The sequence below is a fragment of the Capra hircus genome, chromosome 4 (genome assembly GCF_001704415.2).
Source record: "Capra hircus breed San Clemente chromosome 4, ASM170441v1, whole genome shotgun sequence".
NCBI lineage: Eukaryota > Metazoa > Chordata > Mammalia > Artiodactyla > Bovidae > Capra > Capra hircus.
Window position 1 is genome coordinate 107,554,030 of NC_030811.1, and position 24,956 is coordinate 107,578,985.

Genomic DNA, 24,956 nt, shown 5'->3' on the forward strand with positions numbered 1-24,956 from the left:
AGTCTGTCTCAAAAAGCTTGTAACATGGCAGGGTCTGAAAACACTAGCTCCGTGGCAAGGGAGGAGTGGGGCAAGTGTGTGATCAATGTTCAAGGCACAAAGCAGAGTTGCAGAACCCACGCTCAAGTGGGCTTCCTGAAGGCGGGGCAGTGAGAGCAGGATACGGAGACGTGGGTTGCCTGGGAACTGGGGAAGTGTTTCCCGTGGAAGGAGAGTGAGCGCTAGTGAAATGACAAGAGGCAACTGATACAGCCAATATGGAGAACAGTGTGGAGATTCCTTAAAAAGCCAGGAATAAGACTACCATAGAACCCAGCAATCCCACTGCTGGGCACATACCTGAGAAAACCATAACTGAGAAAAGACACGTGTACCCCAGTGTTCACCCGAGATATCAACAGATATCTAGGAAGCAACCTAGAGAGCTATTGACAGATGAAAGCATAAAGTTATGGTACATATATGCAATGCAATCCTTCTCAGCCATAAAAAAAAATTTTGAGTCAGTTGTAATGAGGGGGATGAACCTGGAGCCTGTTATCCAGAGTGAAGTCAGTCAGAAAGAGAAAGATATTGTGTATTAATGCATACATATGGAATCTAGAAAAATAGTACTGAGGAACCTATTTGCAGGGAAGGAATGGAGATGCAGACACGGAGAACGGACTTGTGGGCACAGCAGGGGAAAGAGAAGGTGAGACGAACTGAGAGAGGAGCATTGACACACACATACACTACCATGTGTAAAACAGAAAGCTTGGTGGGAAGCTGCTGTGTCACACAGGGAGCTCAGCTTGAGGCTCTGTGACGACCTAGGGGGTGGGACTGGGGAGGGAGGCTCAAGGGGGAAGGGATATATATACACATACACTTCATAACTATGCATATATATGTATAGTCGTGATTGATTTGTGTTGCTGTATGGCAGAAACCAACACAGCATTGTAAAGCAATTTTCCTCCAATTCGAAAAAAAAGGGAGTGGCCATGGTATGATGGGACATCATCTGGAAAGGTGTGTGTTTGGTACAAAACGCTCAAGTGTTCATGACCCAGGTCAACTGTTTCTGCCCTTTGGTCCTTCCTCACTTCTGAAGAAACTATTCACTTTTAAAAGACATGAGGGTCTTGAAAAAAAAAATCAAACATTTCCATGTTAAACCAATCCACCCTACTCAAATGTGCTAAGTAATGCAAACGAGAATTAACGCTTCCCTTATAATCACACCTCTGCTGTATGCAATGAAAAAGTGAGGAATAAATTTCCTGAAATAGGTACCTTAGCATTTGTAATGCATGCTTTGCATAAGATCAGCATACGATGGGGGGGGGCAGGGGAGGGGGGAACTAGTCCCCAAGAAATCTTGTCGTTTTCCATTCTTCAGGCTGCAAAGGGAATAAGGTAGTTGGGGTTTTCTGGCATATGCCTTTGGAGTGACATATTAGTCTAGCCTCTGCAGTTGGCAGGATGGCTCAGACTTTGAACATCTTCAAGGTACATTAAGAAGATTACTGAAAGAGCAAACAAATGGACAAATGAGACACTGAGCCCTCAGATGCATGATGGTGTGGGCAGTTTGGAATGCAGTCGGATGCGAGCATCGCTTGTTTGTTTTTAACGGTTGTCGCAAGCGGTTAAATTTCTTTCAACCTGGCCTGACACTGCTACAGCATTCCCAGTGTCTGGCAGGAGCTTGAGGAATGTCTGTGGAATGAAGCAAGGGATGGACGAATGTTACAATTTGAACAGCTATGTGGGACAGGAAGTAGACAGAGATTGTCATGTTTATTTTTCCAGTCTGGCACCTGCTCTCTTATTTACACATGCCCCAAGGGAATGGCAGAACCTGGCCAGAGAGGAGAGCGATGCCAGGCTCCATCAAAGGTACAAAATCAGAGCTTCTTAAATTTGGAGAAAAAAAAAAAAAATGGAGAGCTTACTAGAGGAATCTCTGGTCTGAGTTTCATTATGTAATAATCCCTTCACAGAAAATCTGCCCTGGAGGTGGTACGCTTAAATTCTCCTGGGCACTAGGAACTCACTGGCAGCCAGTCCAGTTTTCTGGAGAGCTTGAATCAGTCAAAGGCTCTCTCCAGGGGGCTTACCTGGTGGTCCAGTGGCTAAGAATCTGCCTTGCCATGCAGAGGACGCAGGTTGGATCTCTGGCCAGGGAACTAAGATCCCACATGCCCCAGGGCAACTAAGCCCATGGGCTAAAACTAAGACCCAACACAGCCAAGTAAATACATACATTTTTTTAAAGTTTCTCTCCATTATATTGATATGAACTCTTTTTCCCTAGAAGTTTAGGCTACAATAGATAAGTGTCCTCAGACCTATTTACCGAAGACAGGGTCTCCATGCCCACCCCTTCGCCTGCTCACAGCCCACAAGCTTTCTGCAGCAGCATCTCAAATTTATCCACTTTGTATTCAAGGAGCAGCAAGGGAAGAGGAGAGGCAGGATGCGCGCTGGCCAAGAGGAGCCACATGCCTTCCGTCCATCACACCCAGCCTCTAGTTCATCAAGCTCAGTCGTGTCTGATTCTTTGCAACGCCATGGACTGTAGCCTGCCAGGCTCCTCTGTCCGTGGAATTTTCCAGCCAAGAATATCGGAGTGGGTTGTCATTCCCTTCTCCAGGGATCTTCCCAAACACACAGACCTTTTAACTTTTTCAACTCAAAGAAGCAGAGTACCTCCAGGACTTTGCCACAGTGGATTTGTATCACATTTGAGTTGAATTTAACATGATTTTGGAGAGGTGCAGGTAATCACAGTGAGGGCTTGGAAATGTGTCCTCAGCAGACCTGAACCAAGATCAGAACAGAGGCCACCTTGATATTCCAGAGGTCTCTAGACTAAGGCTGCCTCACAGGCCAGGAAAATGCTAACTGACAGTCTGGCCCTTACAATGTACTCACCCTGATCTACTGGGCACAGAAAGAAATGATCAAGGTGAGCAAGACTTCCAGGATCCTAGGAATTATCAAGCATCCATGTTGGGCCGAGACACTTAACAAGTGGCACGGTTCAGGAAGTCAGCGTTTGTACTAAAGACACCAAAACGATCCAAGGGGAAACATTTAAACTCTGTAAAATTAAGTAGGATGCATTCGTTCAAATCTCACTGCAACACTAGGAACTTGGCACTATAATCATCAGTTCTGCTGCAGAGGTGATGAAAATAGGAACAGGGAGACAAAGTAACTTGTCCAGGTCAGGGAGCTAGTAAGAGGTAACACTGAGATCTGAATCCCGGCCCCAGAGGTAATGCTCTTACACTATCTATTGATCATTGTTACAATTAGTTTGAGGTCAAATTGAGCCCAAGAACAAGACAGGAAGAATGAAGTTAACACAGTAATACTAATGCTTTTGCCTGATTAAAAGAAGTGATTATTCACTTAATTATTAACAGCTTCCCTTGTTTGAGCTCCCATTATACTTTGCTATACTTCTAGGTATTTATCACCTTTTACCTCATACAATAACCATGTAATACATGTGATAATATGCAAGAGACTTGGGTTCGATCCCTAGGTTGGGAAGATCCCTGGAGAAGGAAATAGCAACCAATTCCAGTATTTCTGCGCGGAGAATCCCAAGGGCAGAGGAACCTGGTGGGCTACAGCCCAAAGGGTCGCAGAGTTGGACGTGACTGAACACACCACACACACACACACACACACACACACACACACACACACACACACACACACACACACACACACACACACACGTGATAACATAAAACTCTTTGTTATGGATATTAGACTTTGCTGCTGCTGCTGCTGCTGCTAAGGTGCTTCAGTCGTGTCCGACTCTTTGCTACTTTCCTCTAATTAGACCTCAGTCCCTCGGGTCTGTACCCTGTCCATCTTCATGTGCCCACAAAGCACTAAGTCTGGGTCACGGCTGGCACTCCATCAGGACTAAAGGATATTCCTGACCACAACTGAAAAACTACTGAAGGAAGACCATCTCTACCCCTACACATATTTTATTTATTATTAGTAACTGGATTTCAAAGCCCACTAATTCCAGGACCCTGTTATTACTGATGATGCTAAAACCATTCAAATGCACTTTATATTCTAAATGGGCATTCTTTCGCATGTTCCTAAAGTAGGATGTTGAAACCACTACACGTGTGGTTGTGTCCCAGTGAGCTTCCTAGGAACATGATTAGCAGCATGAGTAGGCAGAACTCAGGCAGGCCCCTCCCTTCCAGTCATCTGGATTAATTATAAACACTCCTGTTCCCCTCCTCCAGGACTACGCTTAACAGCCCATTTGTCATCAAGCAGAGCCAATGAATCCACTTTGCTAATGACACGTTAGGGACTGGGCACATTCGTCAAGATGAAACCTCTCTCAGTATCAGTCTCTGAGTGAATGTGGTCAACAGAGCCCCTTACTGACCCCCACTAGACATGTAACAAGAGTGAGAAAAATCTTTCCTCATGCTACTCTGCTGAGGTTTGTGAGTTATTTCATACTGAATGGTGATGCAACCTAACTGGATCAACACATTCCCTCAGCCTAAACACTACTCCAGTGATCCAGCATTCTGGTTACTTTTCCCCCTTTCTCAATTTGCTGTCGGCAACTTCCAGCACCCATCCTTCACCACCCTACCCAAGCCTGCGGTGGAGTGCCCTCTGAGCAGGATATCACAAAGATGATCTCCTTGACCAAACCCTAGTTGGGTTCCTCCGAGTGTTTTTCAACTAGGCCCTGTGCATGGGCATGTTCTCCAATTTTAGCAACAGTCCTGATAAGTCAGTTTGGCCAGAGTGTCCCACCTTCCAGCTCTGATCACCAATGCTGCTGCTGCTGCTAAGTCGCTTCAGTCGTGTCCGACTCTGTGCAACCCCATAGATGGCAGCCCACCAGGAGCCCCGTCCCTGGGATTCTCCAGGCAAGAACACTGGAGTGGGTTGCCATTTCCTTCTCCAATGCATGAAAGTGAAAAAGGAAAGTGAAGTCACTCAGTCGTGTCCAACTTAGTGACCCCATGGACTGCAGCCTACCAGGCCCCTCCATCCATGGGATTTTCCAGGCAAGAGTACTGGAGTGGGTTGCTGATCACCAATACCTGACTGATATCTGATTGGGTCCTTATGCCCCACATCTCCCAAGTGAGAGCTGATCACCTCGGCCTGCCTCTATCAAGAATCCTATGAAGGATTAGCTTGAATCCCTACCATTACCCCGGTGTTTCCTTTTAGTAATCTTCCATACACTGACCCCTATTCTGCTTGTTCCTGTCGTTCAGTCACTAACTCTTTGCGATCCCTTGAACTACAGTGTTCCAGGCTCCCCTTTCCTTCACTATCTCCCGGAGTTTGCTCAAACTCCTATCTATTGAGTCAGTGATGCCATCCAACCATCTCATCCTCTGCTGCCCCATTCTCCTCTTGCCCTCAATCTTTCCCAGCATCAGGGTCTTTTCCAATGAGTCAGCTCTTCGCATAAGGAAGCCAAAGTATTGGAGCTCCAGCTTCAGCATCAGTCCTTCCAATTAATATTCAGGGTTGATTTCCTTTAGGAATGACTGTTACATGGCTATAAATTCCGACTTTTCCTTGTTGTATTCAAAGCTGGGCATGATCTTTCTCCCCTTTGCAAAACCCCATTGCAGTGGTCCTGATATTACCATGATACATAGTCCCCCTGAATAAAGCTTGCCTTACCATTTCTTTAACAAGTGTCATGAATACATTTTTCTTGGAACATGTGTAAAGACTAAGAAAACACTAAATGTGACTGTTAACCATATGACTGCCAGAACATGTGTCCTAGGTAAAGCAACTTTCATTCCGAATTTTCCCCAGAGAGTTTACAAAACACTCTTGTGTGCTGCCCAGACCAACCTTCCCATTGTTCAGGAAGGTAACAGTGGTCCTGACAATGCTAAGTGATAGTCACTCACTTGTGTCTGACTCTTTGCAACCCAAGGGCTGCAGCCTGCCAAGCTCTTCTGTCCGTGCAATTCTCAGGCTAGAGTGGGCTGCCATTTCCTCCTCCAGGGGGTCTTCCCAACCCAGGGGTCAAACTTGGGTCTCGTGGTGGATTCTTTACCGTCTGAGCCACCCGGTGTTAAGGAGAGACAGAGACAACAGGCCCCACATGGAGTCACTTGTTCTAAGCCCATGTCATCACCAAACCAAAACTCGATACCTAAACTTAATTACTGGCTTAATAATAGCACTACCACAAAGGGCTGGGGCTTCCCAGGTGGCTCAGAGGGAACAAATCCAGTTGCTAACGCAGGAGATGCGGGTTCAACCCTTGGGTCAGGAAGCTCTCCCTGGAGAAGGAAATGGCCACCCACTCCCCTATTCTTGCCTGGGAAATGTCATGGACAGAGGAGCCTGGCAGGCTTCACTCCATGGCATCGCAAAAGAATCTGACTCGACTTAGCAACTGAACAACTTAATTACAGCTTCAAACTCTCACAGGGAAGAAACTTAAACTAATCAATCTAGAAATACCTGGTAAGCCCTAGATAGGTAAATGGGGGCAGCCAGATTCGTGGATGGTTGAATAAAGCCCATAAGATCTTTTAAAATTTACTCAGCTGAATTCTGTCTTTCAGCAATCTCAGTGGCAGCAGGGAGAAGCAGAGGAGACTTTTCACAGCTTTGGGGATGATGAGAAGCAAGGCACGGGAGCCACAAATCCTTCGAGCTCTCGTCTTTCTCATCATCTCCGGGGGTAAGTTCCTCTCAGTTCTCAGCTCTGCTGTCTTTGGGCAGAACTCCCAACCTAGCAGACTTTCCAGTCCAGGGTTTCATGGTTCCCCTTGGGCTGGGAGACAGTTCCATCCGAACACAAGTCCCGATCCTTGGTTCAATCCACAGTTCCCTATTTGACTAAAATCCCTAGTTCGTGTTGGGAGCCGCTGGTGATTCATTCTGCAGTCCCTGCTTTGACTGGAAGCCTGTCTGTGGTCCCCATCTGTTGGGGTCAGCTGGCTCACTCCCCAATTTCACACCAAGAGTTGCCAGTCCACAAGACAGGTCTTTGGTCCCGCTGCTGTGTTAGCGTGCACATGGTTGCTTGTAGTTCAAGGCTGCACCTAACGGAATCTCAGAAACCCAAAGCTGCAAAACTAGTGAGCCTGGATTGAGATCATAAAAGCTGTCAGGCAGGGCTTCCTACCTATCTCTAAGACTCCCATACTAGATACGTTGGTGGCAGGATGGTTAGGCTGACACTAAGTCACCCACCAAACTCCAGCAAATTTTCATCCATCAAGGTACCTTATAAAACACCACACAATCTCTGGCCCACCAGGACATCCTTCTTAAGTATTAATCTGGCTCCAAGAAATTTAAGGCCTAGCTTAAAACAAAAATGGGATGTTTAGGTTCCAAAGAGCTGAGTGGGCCATCTTTAGGCACACCTGCTCATTATGTCTAAGAATCTAGTCCTGGGAAACATATACACGTTCAGAACCTGCAAAATCTTACCAAAACCAGCCTAAAATCACAATGGCCATGAGAAGAAATATTCCAATTAGACAAGACTGTGTTGGAGAAGGAAATGGCAACCCACTCCAGTGTTCTTGCCTGGAGAAGCCCAGGGACGGGGGAGCCTGGTGGGCTGCCGTCTATGGGGTCACACAGAGTCGGACACGACTGAAGCGACTTAGCAGCAGCAGCAGCCGCAGCAGTTCATTTAAGAAGTACATTTGAAAGCAAGTGCTCCCACATTAACAAACAGAATGGGAAACCTACTTCAATCAGTATGCAAAAGCTTCCAAAAAGCTTCAAGATTCCAAAATAACATCATTAAAAAATTCATTACAAAAGGCTAATAAAAAATTAAAGATGCAAGAGGTACCTAAATCAAAAGACAGTAAGACTGACATAACTCCCACTGCTCCCCTCTAACTTGCTTGCCTGAGTACTCACGCTCTCTAAGTCTCTACCTGACCTGACTTTCCACTCTGGGAAGTTACCTTTTAAAATAAATCACCCCACCAAAGCTGCTGGAGATCCTCCTCAGGTTATTTTTCACTCCTTGATCAAAGACCAAACTAAAAGACCATAGGTAAAGAATTTCCTAAAACTGGAAGAGAACCAAAAGTTTTCTGAAGAATTTGAAGTCCTCATTGGAACCTATGACCAGGGCTTCCAGATAGATGTTCATGAGCTCGTGCAACTGCTGGTAGGACCTGGTGACGCCTACAAAGGATGCAAGAAGCAGAATGGTGGAACCCTACTGACAATATTTCAGATCCTCCCTCTTTAACATGGTCCCTTATGGAGCAGAAAAAGCTTGCAAAATGCAGCTGATCTCTTAAAAGCCAGACCTAGAGTTTTCCTTGCCCACAATGATTGGTCAAACACACAAACAAGAGAAAAATGAATCTGTAGCTGACTGTGCCTGACTTTAAAACTTGTCTGGAAGTTCTCTTCCTAAGGCATCCTGGGTTCCACACAATAAACAAACCTGCTCTCACTGCCCAACCTGTAAATAGATTATCTCCTGAGATTAGTGGATTGAAAAAAAGGTAAATCACAACAAACTGTGGACAATTCTTCAAGAGATGGGAATACCAGACCACCTTATCTGCCTCCTGAGAAATCTGTATGCAGATCAAGAAGCAACAGCTAGAACCAGACATGGAATAATGGACTGCTTCCAAACTGGGGAAGGAGTATATCAAGGATGTATATTGTCACCCTGCTTATTTAACTTACATCCAGAGTACATCATGTGAAATGCCAGGCTGGATGAAGCACAAGCTGGAATCAAGATTGCCGGGAGAAATATCAACAACCTCAGATATGCAGATGACACCACCCTTATGGCAGAGAGTGAAGAGGAACTAAAGAGCCTCTTGATGAAAGTGAAAGAGGAGAGTGAAAAAGTTGGCTTAAAGCTCAACATTCAGAAAACTAAGATCATGGCATCCGCTCCCCATCACTCCACGGGAAGTAGATGGGGAAACAATGGAAACAGTGAGAGACTTTCTTTTCTTGGGCTCCAAAATCACTGCAGCTAGTGACTACAGCCATGAAATTAAGACACTCCTTGGAAGGAAAGCTATGACCAACCTCAGTTCAGCTCAGTCGTGTCAGACTCTTTGCGACCCCATGAATTGAACTGAACTGAGGTTGGTCATAACTTTCCTTCCAAGGAGTAAGCGTCTTTTAATTTCATGGCTGTAGTCACTACCTGCAGTGATTTTGGAGCCCAAGAAAAGAAAGTCTCTCACTGTTTCCACTGTTTCCCCATCTATTTCCCATGGAGTGATGGGACCAGATGCCATGATCTTGGTTTTCTGAATGTTGAGCTTTAAGCCAACTTTTTCACTCTCCTCTTCCACTTTCATCAAGAGGCTCTTTAGTTCCTCTTCACTTTCTGCCATAAGGGTGGTGTCATCTGCATATCTGAGGTTGTTGATATTTCTCCCGGCAATCTTGATTCCAGCTTGTGCTTCATCCAGCCTGGCATTTCACTTGATGTACTCTGGATGTAAGTTAAATAAGCAGGGTGACAATATACATCCTTGATGTACTCCTTCCCCAGTTTGGAAGCAGTCCATTATTCCATGTCTGGTTCTAGCTGTTGCTTAGACAACATATTAAAAAGCAGAGACATTACTCTGCTGACAAAGGTCTGTCTAGTCAAAGCTATGGTTTTTCCAGTAGTCATGTATGGATGTGAGAGTTGGACTATAAAGAGAGCTGAGCGCTGAAGAATTGATGCTTCTGAACTGCGGTGTTGGAGAAGACTCTTGAGAGTCCCTTGGACAGCAAGGAGATCCAACCAGTCTATCCTAAAGGAAATCAGTCCTGAATATTCATTGTAAGGACTGATGCTAAATCTGAAACTCCAACACTTTGGCCACCTCATGCAAAGAACTGACTCATCGGAAAAGACCTTGTGGCTGGGAAAGACTGAAGGCAGGAGGAAGAGAGGATGACAGAGGATGAGATGGTTGGATGGCATCACTGACTCAACAGACATGAGTCTGAGCAAGTTCTGGAAGTTGGTGATGGACAGGGAAGCCTGGTGTGCTGCAGTCTACAGGGTCGCAAAAAGTTGGACATGACTGAGTGACTGATCTAAACTGAAAAAGGCAGAAAACAGGATGGGAGGCCACTGGTTTGACTGAACTCATGACCAATGCTGAGCACTTTGAAAGGACTTTGGAATAAGACAGTGCACAAAAGTCTGCCCAACTATTCGCCTTTACATGACAACAGGTCCAAGACGAGTGACCAAAAATAATACCTGGGCCTCCCACAGTGCACCCTCCTCAAGAGTCTGTCATCAAAAGGCTGGTCTAGGGGTCCACATCTCAACTGTAATCAACCAGGGCACTGGAAAAAAGATTGCTCTCAAAAAGTCTATCAAAATTCTTCAACAGCAACTTAAATTCTCTCCTATCTTCCCCCTAAAGGGGGCCCTCTTTTGGGCCCCTCCAGGAGTTGACAGGGGCACAAGGAATTCTCTGATAAGCTGCCACCAGTAATTGCTTTAAATAGCCAAGGGGAAACTAAAATTAAAATTAATGGAGGGACTTCCCTGGTGGTCCAGTGGTTAAGAAGCCATCTTCCAATGCAGGGGATGCAGGTTTGATCCCTGGTTGGGGAAATGAGATCCCACATGCCTTGGGGCAACTAAGCCCACGTGCTGCAGCTAGAGAAAGACTGCATGCCACAACAAAGACCCAGCACAGCCAAAATTAAATAAGCAGTTTAAAAACGTCAAAAGTAATGGGAAACCTTGCCAACTTGTGATAGATACCAGAGCTACAGTCTCTACTTTAAACCCCACTGTCGTAGGAGAACACATGCCTTGGAGTGAAAAAAAAGTGCCCATGGTGGGTGTCTATTAACATTCTTCCACAAGCAGGACAGATGACTCTGGGACCTTTCCCTGAGAAAGTTCCCTTTCTTGCTACATGACACAGCTCCAGTCAATCTACCAGGCTTCCCTGGTGGCTGAAATGGTGAAGAATCTGTCTGCAATGCGGGAGACCCGGATTCGATCCCTGGGTCAGGAAGATTTCCTGGAGAAGGGGACGGCGACCAACTCCAGTATTCTTGCCTGGAGAGTCCCACAGTCAGAGGCTACAGTCCATGGGGTCGCGAAGAGTCAGACACGACCGAGCAACTAACACAGCTCCAGTCTAACTATCAGGTAGTGATCTCCTTCCTGAATTAAAAAGGCTAATCCATTTTGCTTCTAGTGGACACCTCACCTTAGAATTTTCTGACCAAGCTGAACCTGATCCTTGATGTTCTTTACAGCCTGTCCTTGATATAGAAGAGAAAGGATTCCAGCAAAAGGCCTCTAACTTAATCAAGGTGCCTGAAAATCTGTGGGCTACCTCTAACATTGACCCTGGACAAATAAAAGGTGCAGAACCTATAAAATTTTCATAGAGGAAACCAAATCTCTTCCTAAACTGCCTCAACAGCCATTAAAACCTGAGATGATGCAAGGTCTTATACCAATAATAGACCAATTCTCTCAGGGGCTAACCACTCCCCATACCAGCCCCCGTAACACCTGGTCTTAACAGTCCTGAAACACAATGGGTGGGGATGGCAATTTGACTTGAGATTAACAAGATTCCCTACTTCCCAGCTGTTCTATATCCCAAAACCCTTTGTCACAAGTTTCATCAGACTCGAAATGGCTCACAGTTGTGGACCTCTGTCCAGTCTTCAGCACGCTGGGACACCAACAACCAGTGGCTATCCACCTTTACTTGGAAAAAACAACAATATACCTGGGACAGGCAAACTTGGAGGGTTCAGTGAGACCCCTTCTTATTTTTCCCCAATACTCCACCAAAACTTAGGTACCCTCTATTTCCCCAGGAAATTGACCCTTCTACACTAAGTATATAGCCAAACTTTGGCTATTTTCAGGTACCAAAGAGGCATCCATAAAGAATCCCACTTATTTGCTATAACAGTTAGCTAAACAAGGACATAAAGTCTCCAAGGAAAAATTATAATTATCTCCAGACACTACTCATTTACTTAAGTCATAATCTAAGCACTGAAGGAATCCAGTGAGCTCCAAAAAACCAAGCTGATCCCCAAATTGCCTAAGCCACATCGAAACAACAACCTTGTGCATCCATAGGCCTGGCTGGTTATTGCAGAGTACGGGTTCCTAATTTTTCCTCTATCGGCTTTCCTACTCTATGAACTCACTAAAAGCTCAATCACTGAACCAGCTCCTAGGGAAGATAAACATGAGCAGGCCTTTATGAGACTAAACCAAGTGCTGCAAGAACCGCCTGCCCCAGAGCCACCCAACTTCAAAATCTTTCACCTTATTTGTACATGAAACAGACAGCCAAGCCCTGGGGACGCTCAAGCAAGAATATGAGAAGTACAGAAGTGAAGTGAAAGCCGCTTAGTCATGTCCAGCTGTTTGCAACCCCATGGACTGTAGCCCACCAGGCTCCTCTGTCCATGGGATTCTCCAGGCAAGAATTCTGGAGTGGACTGCCATGCCCTCCTCCAGGGAAACTTCCCAACCCAGGGACTGAACCCATGTCTCTTACGTCTCCTGCACTAGCAGGCAGGTTCTTTACCGCTAGTGGCACCTGGGAAGCCCTAGGAAATGACATTTACTTACAAACTCCACACACTGTCCAAAATCTTCTCAGTTCTGAAGTAACTCAACATTTCTCTGCAAACATACTAACCTCCTATGAGACGATTCTGCTTTCAGCACCTAAGTCTGCATCCCAAACAAAACAGTCTGCTATGTTGCTACCCTTGACCAAAGACGGTGAGCCCATGACCTTTGTGACACTGTGTCCTAATTCACAAAGTGCCCCTTTGACTAATCCTGATCTAAGTTTGTCTGTTGATGGGTCACACCAAACAAAAAAGGAAATTTCCAAGCTGGCTATGCTGTCATTACCCAATATGAATTTTTAAGAGGGTAAGTCTCCCATAAGCTACATCAGTCCAACAAGCAGAGCTCCACGCCCTGACCAAGAGCATGCTAGTTACCAGAAGGACAAATTGTTAGGATTTATACCGGAAGCTGGTACGCCTTTGGGATCATCCATAATTGGAATGTTAAGGAAGCTAAGGGTCTTTTGTTTTGTTTTGTTTTGTCCACCAGTCTTAGTGACTCAATTACGTCCAACTCTTTGTGACCCCATGGACTGTAACCCGCCAGGCTCCTCTGTCCATGAAATTCTCCAGACAAGAATAAGTGAAGTTGCTCAGTCATGTCCGACTCTTTGCGACCCCCACGGGGTGTAGCCTAGCAGGCTCCTCTGTCCGTGGGATTTTCCAGGCAAGAGTGCCGGAGTGGATTGCCATTTCCTTCTCCAGGGGATCTTCCCGACCCAGGAATTGAACCCAGGTCTCCTGCATTCCAAGCAGACGCTTTACCGTCTGAGCCACCAGACAAGAATACTGGAGTGGATTGCTGTTCCCTTCTCCAGGGGATCTTCCTTACCCGGAGATCGAACCTGGGTCTTCTGCATTGCAGGCAGATTCTTTACCATTTGAGCCACCAGGGAAGCCCTTTAAGTCTAACAGGACCCCAGCAAAAACAGACAGCAGGTAAAAAAACCTTCTTGCTGCTACTCCCGTATCTGTTGAAACTGCTGTCATAAAAACTGAGGCTCACACTAAAAAGATTGAACCTGAGTTGTCAGGGGATTGCTTTAGCTGACTTCCATGAAAAGGCAGCAGCAACAGAATCTACAAAGGCTGTGGGTCATGTGGATGAAGTCCATTCTGTTCCTGCAAAAAATGATCCCTTGTTGCCAGACTTTTGCCATCCTGATGTTCCTATTAACAGGCAACTGCCTGCTTCTTAGGGTTTTTTTTTTTTTTTTTTTTTGACGTGGACCATTTTTAAAGTCTTTATTAAATTTGTTACCATATTGCTTCTTTTTAATGTTTTGCTCTTTTTAGTCGTGAGGCATGCGGGGTCTTAGTGACCAGGAATCGAACCCCCTCCTCCTACATTGGAAGGCAAAGTTTTAACCACTGGACCCCCATGGAAGTTCCACTGGACCACAGCCTGCTTCTGAGTCAGAGAAATCATGATCTTCAAACAATGGCTGTCAATTCAATGAGCAGTCAGGGCTACTGGGGAACCCAGGACAGTGCTTGGTTCTTCCCGGCTCCCCAGCAAGCTCCATTTGTCAGGTTTTGCGTTCCTTCATCCACTGCGGTGCGATTAAAATGACTCAAATCAGGAAATAAACACTGATAGTGTTAGGTAGTTAGAATAGAAAAAAGGAGTCCAAAATGGCAGTGGCTAAAAGACAAAGAAGGGAAAAGCTTGCGAAAATAGAACAAAGGGAGGTCCGAGGACCAGAGTGAGGACTTTAGGTAAACAAACAGCACTCCTGGCTAGCCCAGCTTACATAGGGCAGGCCCAGGAGGAGGGAAAAAAAAAAAACCATATAAAAAGAGGAGCCAAAATTGGGCCAGGGCCTCTCTTCTCTTCACATCTTTTGGGTCGGCATTCCCTCACACCTCGAGGATGTATTTTCCTTTATTTTCTAAATAAAACTGAGCTGTAACACTGGCCCATCCGAGGGCTGTAACGCTGGTCTGTCCGTCACTTCCTATTTTTGTTGCAATGAGACAGAACCAAGGAAATTACACACTCCCCCAACAGCAGGAGGCCTTCTATAAAATCGCAAAAACAGTTCACCACCAATGTCTGACCTGCCAGCTCCCCAAACCTGGAAAACGATGCTTGTTCCCAGAGGCCTCAAACCTTCTCCCTTTGAGCCCTCTGAATAACTGCAGCTGGACTTCCTTCAACTGCCACTTGGTGGGGGTTACCAATATGTTCTTACCGTATGTATGTTTTCTGGATGAGCTGAAGACTTCTGCTGCAAGGCTGATGCCTTCCTTACAGGGAAGAGCTTGACTCCATGTTGGATCTGTTTCTTTAACCTTGGCCTCCCATTGCTTTTGTTCACTAAAAGGATACTGCGTCCATACATACTGACCTGCCTGGGGGAACCCTGCCCCTCTGCCCAAATGTTAAACCAAGGAGCCTTTGTACAGGACTCTGTCCACGTATAGGTGACTACAGGAAGGAAGAAATTAATCCATTGCCTCCCCTGGCTTGCCATTCCAGGAGATTTTGCAAGATTAACGGCCTTTTCACGTTGCTTTCTCACCACCCGCCCACCTCCATCTCTGTTCTATAAAAGAACCTGGCATCCAGACCTGGATGAGATGGTTATTTTGAGACATTAGTCTGCCATCGTCTTGGTCAGTGTTCTTTCCAAATAAAGTCATATTTCTTACCTCAGTGCCTCGTCGCAGATATACTGGCCTGTTGTGCAGCTTGCTTGTTGGCAAACTTTGCCATCCTGACAAAGACAACAGAAAACAGCCTGTTTCTGAGTCAGAGAAATCATGATGGGCAAACAACAGCTGTTGATTCAATGACCAGTCAGGGCTCTCAGGAACCCAGGATGCTGGGTTCCCCACCGTCTGCCCATCAAGATTTCTGACTCAGAAGCAGGCTGCTGTCTATTGTAAGGACATTGGGACGGAAGAGTCTGGCAGCAAGACTGCAGGTGACTGATGGGAAGTGTATTCCCACTTGGGGTGAACCTTCCACAATCATCACTGACTGTGCAACCACTTCACTGGGCAAATCATATAAAGCTTTAACAAAACCCTGTAAACTTGAAATTATCACTGTCCCTGTCACCCTCAACCATCAGGCAAGGTGGCTGAGATCAATAACGGATCCTCAAGGTTAATATCTCCAAACCTGCTCAAATTATGAGCCCCCCTTGGCCTGAGGTAGCGCCTCTGCTTCTGCTGACTATTCACAGGACCTCCTCTCCTATACCTGTGTTATAACCCAACTTTTCTATCTACTTTAAAATCTTCAACTTGGTGGCCTTCAAATTTTAATAATTCATATTCCTTCGTTTCAAGAAACAAGGAGCTCTCAAGGGAAATGAGTACAATTCCCCCCTTTAAAGTTCATGGCAAAAGATATGGGATTTCATCCTTGCTTGATGTGCCAGTTACTTTTCGACAGTATTTGAAAAATATTAAAAAGCCTAAAAGACAAAGCAAGGAAATCTGTATTCAAAACCCCAAACCTGGCCTTTACAATGTCTCTGGGTGGTCCATATTTGCATTGGGAGATTTGGTTTGGCATTTTAACTAAAGTAAATAGATTCTCACTCTCCTCTGAGTCTGAAAACATTCAAAGAGAGAGGATCCTCTTTCGGTAACCTACACCTTCTGAAAGTGAACAAAGTCACACTTTTTAAGGAAACAAGCAGAGAAGTTTTCTGTTATTCTTTCTCCCACAAAATACTCATCAGTTCACACAATGCGTTGCTATTCTGATACTAATGGGGTGGATGGTGAAACAGGAGAGTCATTTCATTTTTAAAAGGGGACACTGTCAAAACACACATTCCCCACAGGGCCTTCTACCCTTTCAGCCACTCAAAGCCACCGCCTACTAACACCAACTCCTAAAATCCCACAAGCTGAATCCAAAACAGACTACTATGATCATCCCCTCCACGTGGGCCCACCGTAGCATTCAAACACTTGGTCAACTTTTAAAGGCTTCCATATGTGCCTTACAGGATCTAAACTACTTTCAAAAGGAGAGGACTTCATTCCATTTCAATTACTAAAATCTTCAGCTTGTCAAACAAAGAAACAGGTACTATTTCAAGCTGGAGTGGAAAAATCCGTACCCAATGAGAGAAACTGATGGCGGCCAAGGATATAACATAGTATGCCATCATTTATTGATTAGCACTATTTAAAATGCATGTGTTACTCTTGGCTTCACTCTACATATTAACATAAAATAGGAATCTGACAAATGGATAAAAATTTCTCCTTTCTCACCAAAAAGGAGCCAAAGGGCTGCTCTGCTCAGAGGAGAGTGTCAGATCAAAGTCAGATCAAAAGGATCAGACCAAGGGACTCACAAAGGAAAACACAAGGCTCAAACCACCCTACCCGTCACTTAGAAAATGATAGGCTGTCTCCCTCAAGGTTGCTGTTCCCTCTGCAGAAATGTTCAATGTGATACTGGTTCAGGAAGGTAAAGCTTCCAGAATTTGAGGCATTACCAAGACCATGTTCATACTGGGCCCAGCTGTGCAATAGAAACTACATTTTAGGAAGTGAATGTTTTACTAAACACATTACAAATAATCCAAGGGGAAAGAATAAAATCTTATAATAAAAGGAAAATTAAGTGGGATTTATTCTGGCTAATATTTCAGGTCAATAAGCTTGTTGAGAGCCACTGTGTGTAAAAACCCTCTGCTGAAAGATACAAAGGATGCCTCAGGGAGCCTAGAGTCTAGAAATGGAAGGAGGCAGATACATAGCATGTTTCATTTTTAAAAAGCATACCTTTGGTTCAAAGCAGAACAAGATCACACAAGTCCCTGAAAAGAGAAGGCAAGAGAGTGATATCATGGCTGTTGAATAACAAAAAGCATCCTCCATACATTGAGAATGGGCCACATATTGCACCCAGTTCTTTCATTATTTGCACGCCTTACAATAATTTTGCAAGCCAGGTATTGATATTCCCATTTCACAGATGAAGAAACTGAGGCTCTCAGAGGCAGTCAATGGAATATCATGCTTCTTCTTTTCCTCCCCTTATGCTGCCTCTTAGATGTTATGCTCTTCTTCCCTGGTAGAAGGCTAAAGAAATGAACTTAGCTTAGGGCAGGGACGATTTCAGCAGAAAACCAGAGCATCTAAACTAGGGCTTCTCAGGCTTGGCTGTCCTGTGCATTGTAAGCTGGCCAGGAGCCACCCTGACCTCTCCCTACTACAGATGCCAGCAGCCACCCTCTCTCACCAAAGGTGAAAACCAAATTGCCCAAATGTCCCCAGGGAAGGACAGTCACTCTTGGCTGAGAACCACTGATCTACAAAAGCACCCTGGAGGGACGTCCCTAGTGGTCCAGGGTCAAGATGTCACCTTCCAGTGGAGGGGTGCAGGTTCCATTCATGGTCGGGGAGCTGAAATCCCACCTGCTTCATGGCCAAAACATCAAAGCGTAACACAGAAGCAGTATGGTAACAAATTCAATAAAGACTCTAAAAATGGCCCACATAAAATAATATATAAAAAAAATATAAACACAGGGGAAAGGGCAGATCTCTTCCTATAAATCACTCAATAAAGGAAAGACAACTATTCACACAGTCACCAGCCTAAGGGCACGAGATGGGAACAGCGGCTCTGCAGTTCCTTCCAGCCCTGCCACTTTGAGTTTGAGCCACATGGAAAGAGCCCACGGACCTGACTCCCAGCACTGGCCCTGCAGTGACCTGTAACACACAGCACCTGTGCTAAATAAATATGTGCTCTCCAAACTGGCATCATGTGCCCTGGCACCCACGAGGCTTTCTACAGAGTGTGCAGGAAAGGAGAGAGCTAATAACATTGTTATTTCCAGATCTCGACCTTCTGTCTGCAGGCTTCCCAAACACTGACCAGCCAGAGAACACACCTGCGGTTGAAGAATCATTCAAGGTCTCCTCTCCCACCTCCATTACCAGGGCTAAAAAAGGAAACCCAAAGCTCACTGTGATGCTTGACCACAAGGTATAAAAGCATGCTTCTGTAGAAGAGCTTCTTCGGGCACTTTTTAAAAGAGGTTGAACTAGCATTTGGATTGTACTTGGGATTCAAAGAATGATGTCATCGTTTTATTTGTAAAGGTCAAGGTTTACAATATTCTGGAAATGACATTCACAGTGATTCTTTACCTAATAAAAATGTTAGATGTCAACCTAAAGTGTGTGGAGGTGGGGGAGCAGTAAAATTTTTGAAAACCTTTATAGATGTTATAGGAGAGAAAAAGGGCTGAAGCATAACGAGGCACACTGGTGGTGTCTGTTCCCCAGACAACCTGTGGATCAAAGGCAGCCATCCTCTACAGTGTCTGCGGCGCGTTTTTATCATAAAGAATGCCACTGGGGGACCTCCCTGGTGGTCCAGGGGCTACAGTTCAACTCTCCCAGTGTTGAACTCTCTCGTGCCACAACGGAGACTTGGTGCAGCCAGATAAGGTAAAAATAAACAAATAAATAAAAAGAATGCCCTTGACCCTAACATAAATTTCTGCTTTCACATGTTAGCCACACTAACAGCATTAGCTGACCTGTACCCCAAAATGGAACGATGGGGAAGGACTGCAGGGTTGATAGGAACTGAAAATTAAAGGGCATGTAGGTCATCTGGTGAGCAGAGGTCTTCCCAGGATTAAGTACCCAGTTCCAGATCACAACGGCACAGCTAGATCATGCAAGCCCCAGAACACTGCGCTGCTTCAAACTCAACTTTGAAGTGAGTTCATTTTTGCAATAAATAAAGTCTTCAGCTGGGCTTCCCAGGTGGCTCAGCCGGAACAAATCCACCTGCCAACGCAGGAGACACTCAGGAGACACGGGTTCCATCTGTGGGTTCTGAAAGAGTCCCCGGAGTAGAAACAGGCCACCCAGTCCAGTATTCTTGCCTGGAGAACCCTATGGCTAGAGGAGCCTGGTGGGCCATAGTCCACAGCATTGCAAAGAGTCAGACAGACCTTGAGTGATGGAGCACAGATGTAAAGTCTTGCAGCTACCTGGGAAAAATCAACTAATCCAATCTCTGAGCTGTCTTTGCCAGAGACTGTTATTCATTTGGTGCTCAGCAAGACACCATATTGAGAATCAAATGTGTGGGGTATGAGCACACCTCAAGGAAATGCGCGTATCCTCTGCCGTGCCGAGAAATGTCCAATTCTCTTGTTCCCCTCTAATAACACATTCAGGCTTTTCCTATCAGCATATGAGAGTGTTCTTGAGGAACTCTGTCCTGCCACAGGAAAAAGCTACACTAAACAGTACTTTCTTAGCATCCCACATAGAGAAACAATGAACTATGTTGGGAAGAGGATGAACTGGCTTTGGAATCTAACCTACATTTGAATCCAGTCTTTCTACTAACTGGCCTGCTGTGGCCTTGATCGAGTGGCTTAACGTTTCTAGTCACCCAATTCCTTGTTTGCCAAGTGAAGATAGAAATGCCAGCCTTACAGGAATGTTGGGGAGAGTTGATGAACTGTGAGCGTGCAGGGTAAGTGCTGAGCGAATGGCAAGCAGTGCGAGGGCTGCGAGAAACCCTGGAGACCTCTCGTGGTTGCAGCGTGCATCAGTGGGTGTTGCCCTGCACCAGGCACTCTAGCATGCGTCTGTAGTGAAATGCCAACAGTGTCCTGAGGGCCAAGAACATTCCTTCTTGGCTGGCTCCAACAGGATAGCTTTGCCTTGTTTGCAACACACTTCAGCAGAATGGCCTCCACTCCTCCCCCTTCCTAAACAGTGCACTAGAACCAGCGATTCTTAATCTCTTGTTAGTCACAAATACCCGCTTTTCCCTGGAACACTGCCTTTAGCACAAATGCATAAAATTTTGCATCAATTATATTGGGTTCAATGACCACCTGGAAACTCTCATATGCCTGCCCTCCATGGTGACTGCTTCAGAAGCCTCCTCTAAACAAAGACTCGGAGATGCTTTATACACACGTGGCACCCGGGGAAGTGATGTCTATGTTACAATGCAAACTTCACACTGACAGTCTGGTGCCAGCGTTTCTGCAGAGAAAAAGCAAAGGAAATAAGTCTGGGGTACCAATGAAGAGTTCCCAGGCAAGAGAACTCCTCCTTTTTTTAACATGGACCCAGGCAATGGTTTATAAATTTCAAAGAAATGACAGTAGGACTTACTTTAGTTAATTCTCAAAAGAAGTGAGCTCCAGTTCTCTGTCCCAACAAAGTTCCCGAAAGAACTATTTTCTCACATTTTATCGGGTATGTAGAAGACGCAAACATTGCTAGGAAAAGGGATCTCTGATCAAGGAAACAACTATTTATATGGTATTTGAGACCCATATAGTATTATGGGGAATTAGCTGGTTTCATTAAGGAGAAAGAACAAAGGCGATATCTGATGTGAAAAGAGCTATGGTCCTACGTTGGTTTTGCCGTATCATCTGCCTGGCAAAAAAGCATACCAATCGCTTGGCAAAGAAACACGGCTACACTTAAGGCGTAAAAGAAATAGCAATGGCTCACAGGGAAAATGGGCAACAAACCCAAAAGAACAGACAAGCTCAACTTTTTTATTTCTCAGAGAGAATGCTAGCTAAAATGGATAAGTCCTGGTTTTAGAGTCAAACAGAAGTGATTTGAATCCTACCTCTGCTGTGTATCAACTTACTTAACTCAGTTTTATCATTTGTAAAACACAGATAATGTCTACTTCATAAGATTAATATAGGGATTAAAATGAGATAACAGAAGAGCTGGATTTCAATAATAAAAATTAACCAATATAAACTGTCCTCTATAAGACTAGAGTCAGACTGCCTAGGTTCAAATTCTTGCTCTATAACTTCTCAGCTGAGCAATTTTCAGTAAGTTACTTGTCATCCTTGTGTCTTAGTTTCCTTGTTTGTCAAACAGAATTACAAATAATATCTACTTTAGCAGATTTTTGTGAGGATTAAATATGTTAATACATGAGTAGTTTAAAATGCAATACCTGGTCAAGTACTCAATACATTTTCATAAATACATTGGGAGTGAAATGCATTTAACTCAATACATTTACTAAATACACTAAATATATTTAGTGATATACATTTAGTGCAACACATTTAGGAAATGTACTAAGCACTGCTAAAATGCTCAGTATTATTTTATTTTATTATAAATAAAAGTATTATGAACTTTTGTTTTCTTTGATGGGGCAAAGCACAAGAAAGAATGAACAACAACATGCTTATGATGATGAAAGAATATATTTAAGTTTGCGATGGATGCGTGTGACCTTTACATTTGATGCTATTAAGTAACAGAAAGAAACCAAGTGATACACTCGACCTGGGAGAGTGAATGGCCCTTAGAGGCAACTGGGTTTGTTGTTGTTGTTGTTGTTTTTTGCTGTGCCCCATGGCATGTGGGATCCTTGTTCCCCAACCAGTGATCCAACCAAGGCCCCCTGCATTGGAAGCACGGAGTCTTAACCACTGGACTGCCAGTAAAGTCTTTTTTTGTTTGTTTTTGTTTTTTTGAGGTAACTGTTGATGAAGCCTGTGCATACTTGTCTGTGCTAAGAGATATGGCTGGGTTTAAAAACTTGGCATGGATTTTACCAGAGTGTTCTACGTGGTTTTTCTGAATGTGAACAGAGCAGTACCCAGGCTTTATCTCCAAGAACTGCTTGACTCAGCACAAGGGAAAGGCTCATTTATTAAATGCAGACTCTGGAAGGAGTGTTTGAAGAAGCAGGAGGGGTGGGGAAAAAAGTTCATAGAGCCAACTCTTAGACATAAAACGTGATGATAGAAACGCCTGGTGACTTCCTCTTACCATCTCAGTTCATTACAAACAAGGGGCCAAGGACCACTACCGTAAGAACTCTGCTCCATTTTCCTGTGGGTTACATTTATCTTCTCTGCCCATATCCCAAGTGGAGACTATTCTTAATAACACAGACCTGTAACACCACAAAAGCCTCAGGACAAATTTCCAGCACGAGAGGAGGAAAGGCTGGGTGTAGGGAGAGGCTGAGGGGTGTAGGGAGAGGCTGAGCCATCCCTCTGCCTCCAGGGAACCGAGGAGCAGAAGCTCAGCAACCTTGAGGTCCAAGGAGAGCAAGCAGGTGCATCAGTGCCTGATACCCCAGACAAGGAAGAGACAGAGAAGATGTCCTGAGCCAAGAAGCTGCTCCACAGCTGATCCGGCTGAAGAAAGCCTGGACGTTATTTAAAAATACCAATGATGGGGCTGGAAGATTTTTTAAAAGAAATGGCTTTGGAGCACTGGATCCTCAAACCTCAAGAAACATTGGGAAGTTGGTCCCTATGAAGAGAACAAATGACCACTCGGTGACAGGAGTGTATGATTTTATTTTGCTAAGAAGCATAGTCAGAAGAGCAGAGTTTGGGTCCATTTTCTTCCATGAGAAAACTTCTGGTGAAAATTTGGCATTCTAAATAATCAGAGAAATTATGAGTCACATTCCCCCTGGTACCCTCAGGTTGCAACTTGCACTGAACGCTCAAATTTACTAATCCTGTCAACGTATTTCTCTATAATTTCCATGATGAAAATGTGTACATAAGCAATCACCCTTATCTGTGTTCATATTAACCATATGCTGTCTTCTGCAGCTACCACGCCTTTATGCTAGTAATATTTTCTGCTCATCTGGAATATTTGGAAGCAATTTTACACAACGCTTAACTACAGCAAGTCTACAGCCCACTTGAAAGGCATTCCAGGCAAGAAAATGGCTGGCTACTTCTTCTGCCCCTTACCTAGATGTGGGAGAGTCCAGGATAACGAATATATTCCATCTCCTGTATTTGGTTGAGTTCTTTAATTTCCTAAGTAATTTCCTGTCCTGATCCCGGGTTTGTGTTCACCCTTGTTATAAGTCATGAGACTCCCGCACTCTCAGTTCCCATCAGTGCCGCCAGGATCACTGCCCTTGCGATGACGACGCACGGATTTTTAAGGCCAGAGCGCTGCGGGAGTGGGAGCAGGGGAAGGAGAGCCACGCGGCCGCAAAGGTGTTTACGAAAACATATCCCCCAGCCACACTTTTTTGTGTGTGTGCAGCCGTGAGAGAAACGGGCCCCTTCTTGCGCGAGTGTTTCATTAACGCCTTGCTGGAAGTGCATTCGCTTCCTTCCACTTGGCGGGTAGCAACAGCATCTAAGAGCTTTGCAGACAGCTGAAAATGTACTCAAAACCGCATCCCGCCCGCCCGCCCTCTGCGGCCTCCCCCTCCCCGTCAGCTGGTGCGTCAGCTTATGCCCGGGGGGTTGCAGGCTTCACTGCTGCTAGCCGTCAGCTCCCCGGGAGAAAAACCGAGGCGGGGCGCCCCGGGACGCCCCTCCCAGGGCATAAGGTGGGCGACAAGGTGATGACACCACGACTCACTCTTTCTGCTCCGCGCTCGCCTCCTGGCTCGGCCGGGAGAGCGGCAGCAGGGGCTGCTGCGGGGGCTGGGGAGGGGTGGGGGTGGGCTCTGGCCGCTTTCGGGCGCCGCGGAGCACGCAGGAGCCCGGGGAGGGGGCCGAGGCCAAGGTCCGGCTGCGGCTGCAGCGCCGCACTGCTGCCGGGCGGCTGCGAAAGCCGAGGCCCCCCGGGGGCGGCGGTCCGGGCAGCGCGACCACCCCCCGCCCCGCTCCCGTTTACCTGCACGCGGGCGGCGGCGGCGCTGGGCTCGCGAGCACGGCGGCGGCGGCGCCAGAGCGCTTCCCGAGGGCGGCGGGCGGGCGCGCGCAGGATGTGCTGTCTCACGCTGCGCCGGCCCTCGGCTCGCGCTCCTCGGGGACCCGGCACTTCCTCCCGCTCCCGAGCATGACACTGACAGCTCCCCGCGCGCACCCAGGCGGGGGCTCGCCCCGCCCCGGCCCACGCCCTCCGCGCTCCTCCCTCCGGACGGCCCTCGCACCCGGGCCCGCGGGGAGCTGCTGGCGCCGGCCGGAGGCTCAGAGCGGCCAAGGACCTGGGACTCCTAGGCCACCGCTAGGACTCACCTACGAGGCTGCAAACGAAGAGCGTCGGTGTTTGGGGAGCTCCTGTCCGCCAGCCAACATGGAACAACTTTCACTCCCTGAGAACTACTTTAGGTTATTTAAATAGGAATAGAGAAAGCTCAGATCCATCTGCTACACCCTAAGACTTACAGATTTAGTCTTAGTTTTGCCCAGAAGAGGAAACACATATTCAGCTTGGCTTGGCAACATTGTTTCATAAAGTCCTAGCTTTTAAAACTCTGGGTAACAAAATACCCTGCATATGCTAAGTGAAATAAGTCAGATAAAGACAAATCACTTGTATCTGGAATCTTAAAAAATACAAGGAACTACTGAATATAACAAAAAAGAAGCAGA

General features: G+C 45.9%; 1 protein-coding gene across 4 annotated transcripts in view; it reads right to left on the reverse strand.

Annotated features, from left to right (window-relative positions):
* DYNC1I1 (dynein cytoplasmic 1 intermediate chain 1) overlaps positions 1-24,651 on the reverse strand; it is a 368,960-nt gene extending 344,309 nt beyond the window's left edge. For all 4 annotated transcript variants that reach the window (XM_018047394.1, XM_018047396.1, XM_018047395.1 and 1 more), the window contains exon 1: positions 24,600-24,651. The gene's annotated coding sequence lies outside the window, so the exon portion shown is untranslated. The remainder of the gene's footprint in view (positions 1-24,599) is intronic.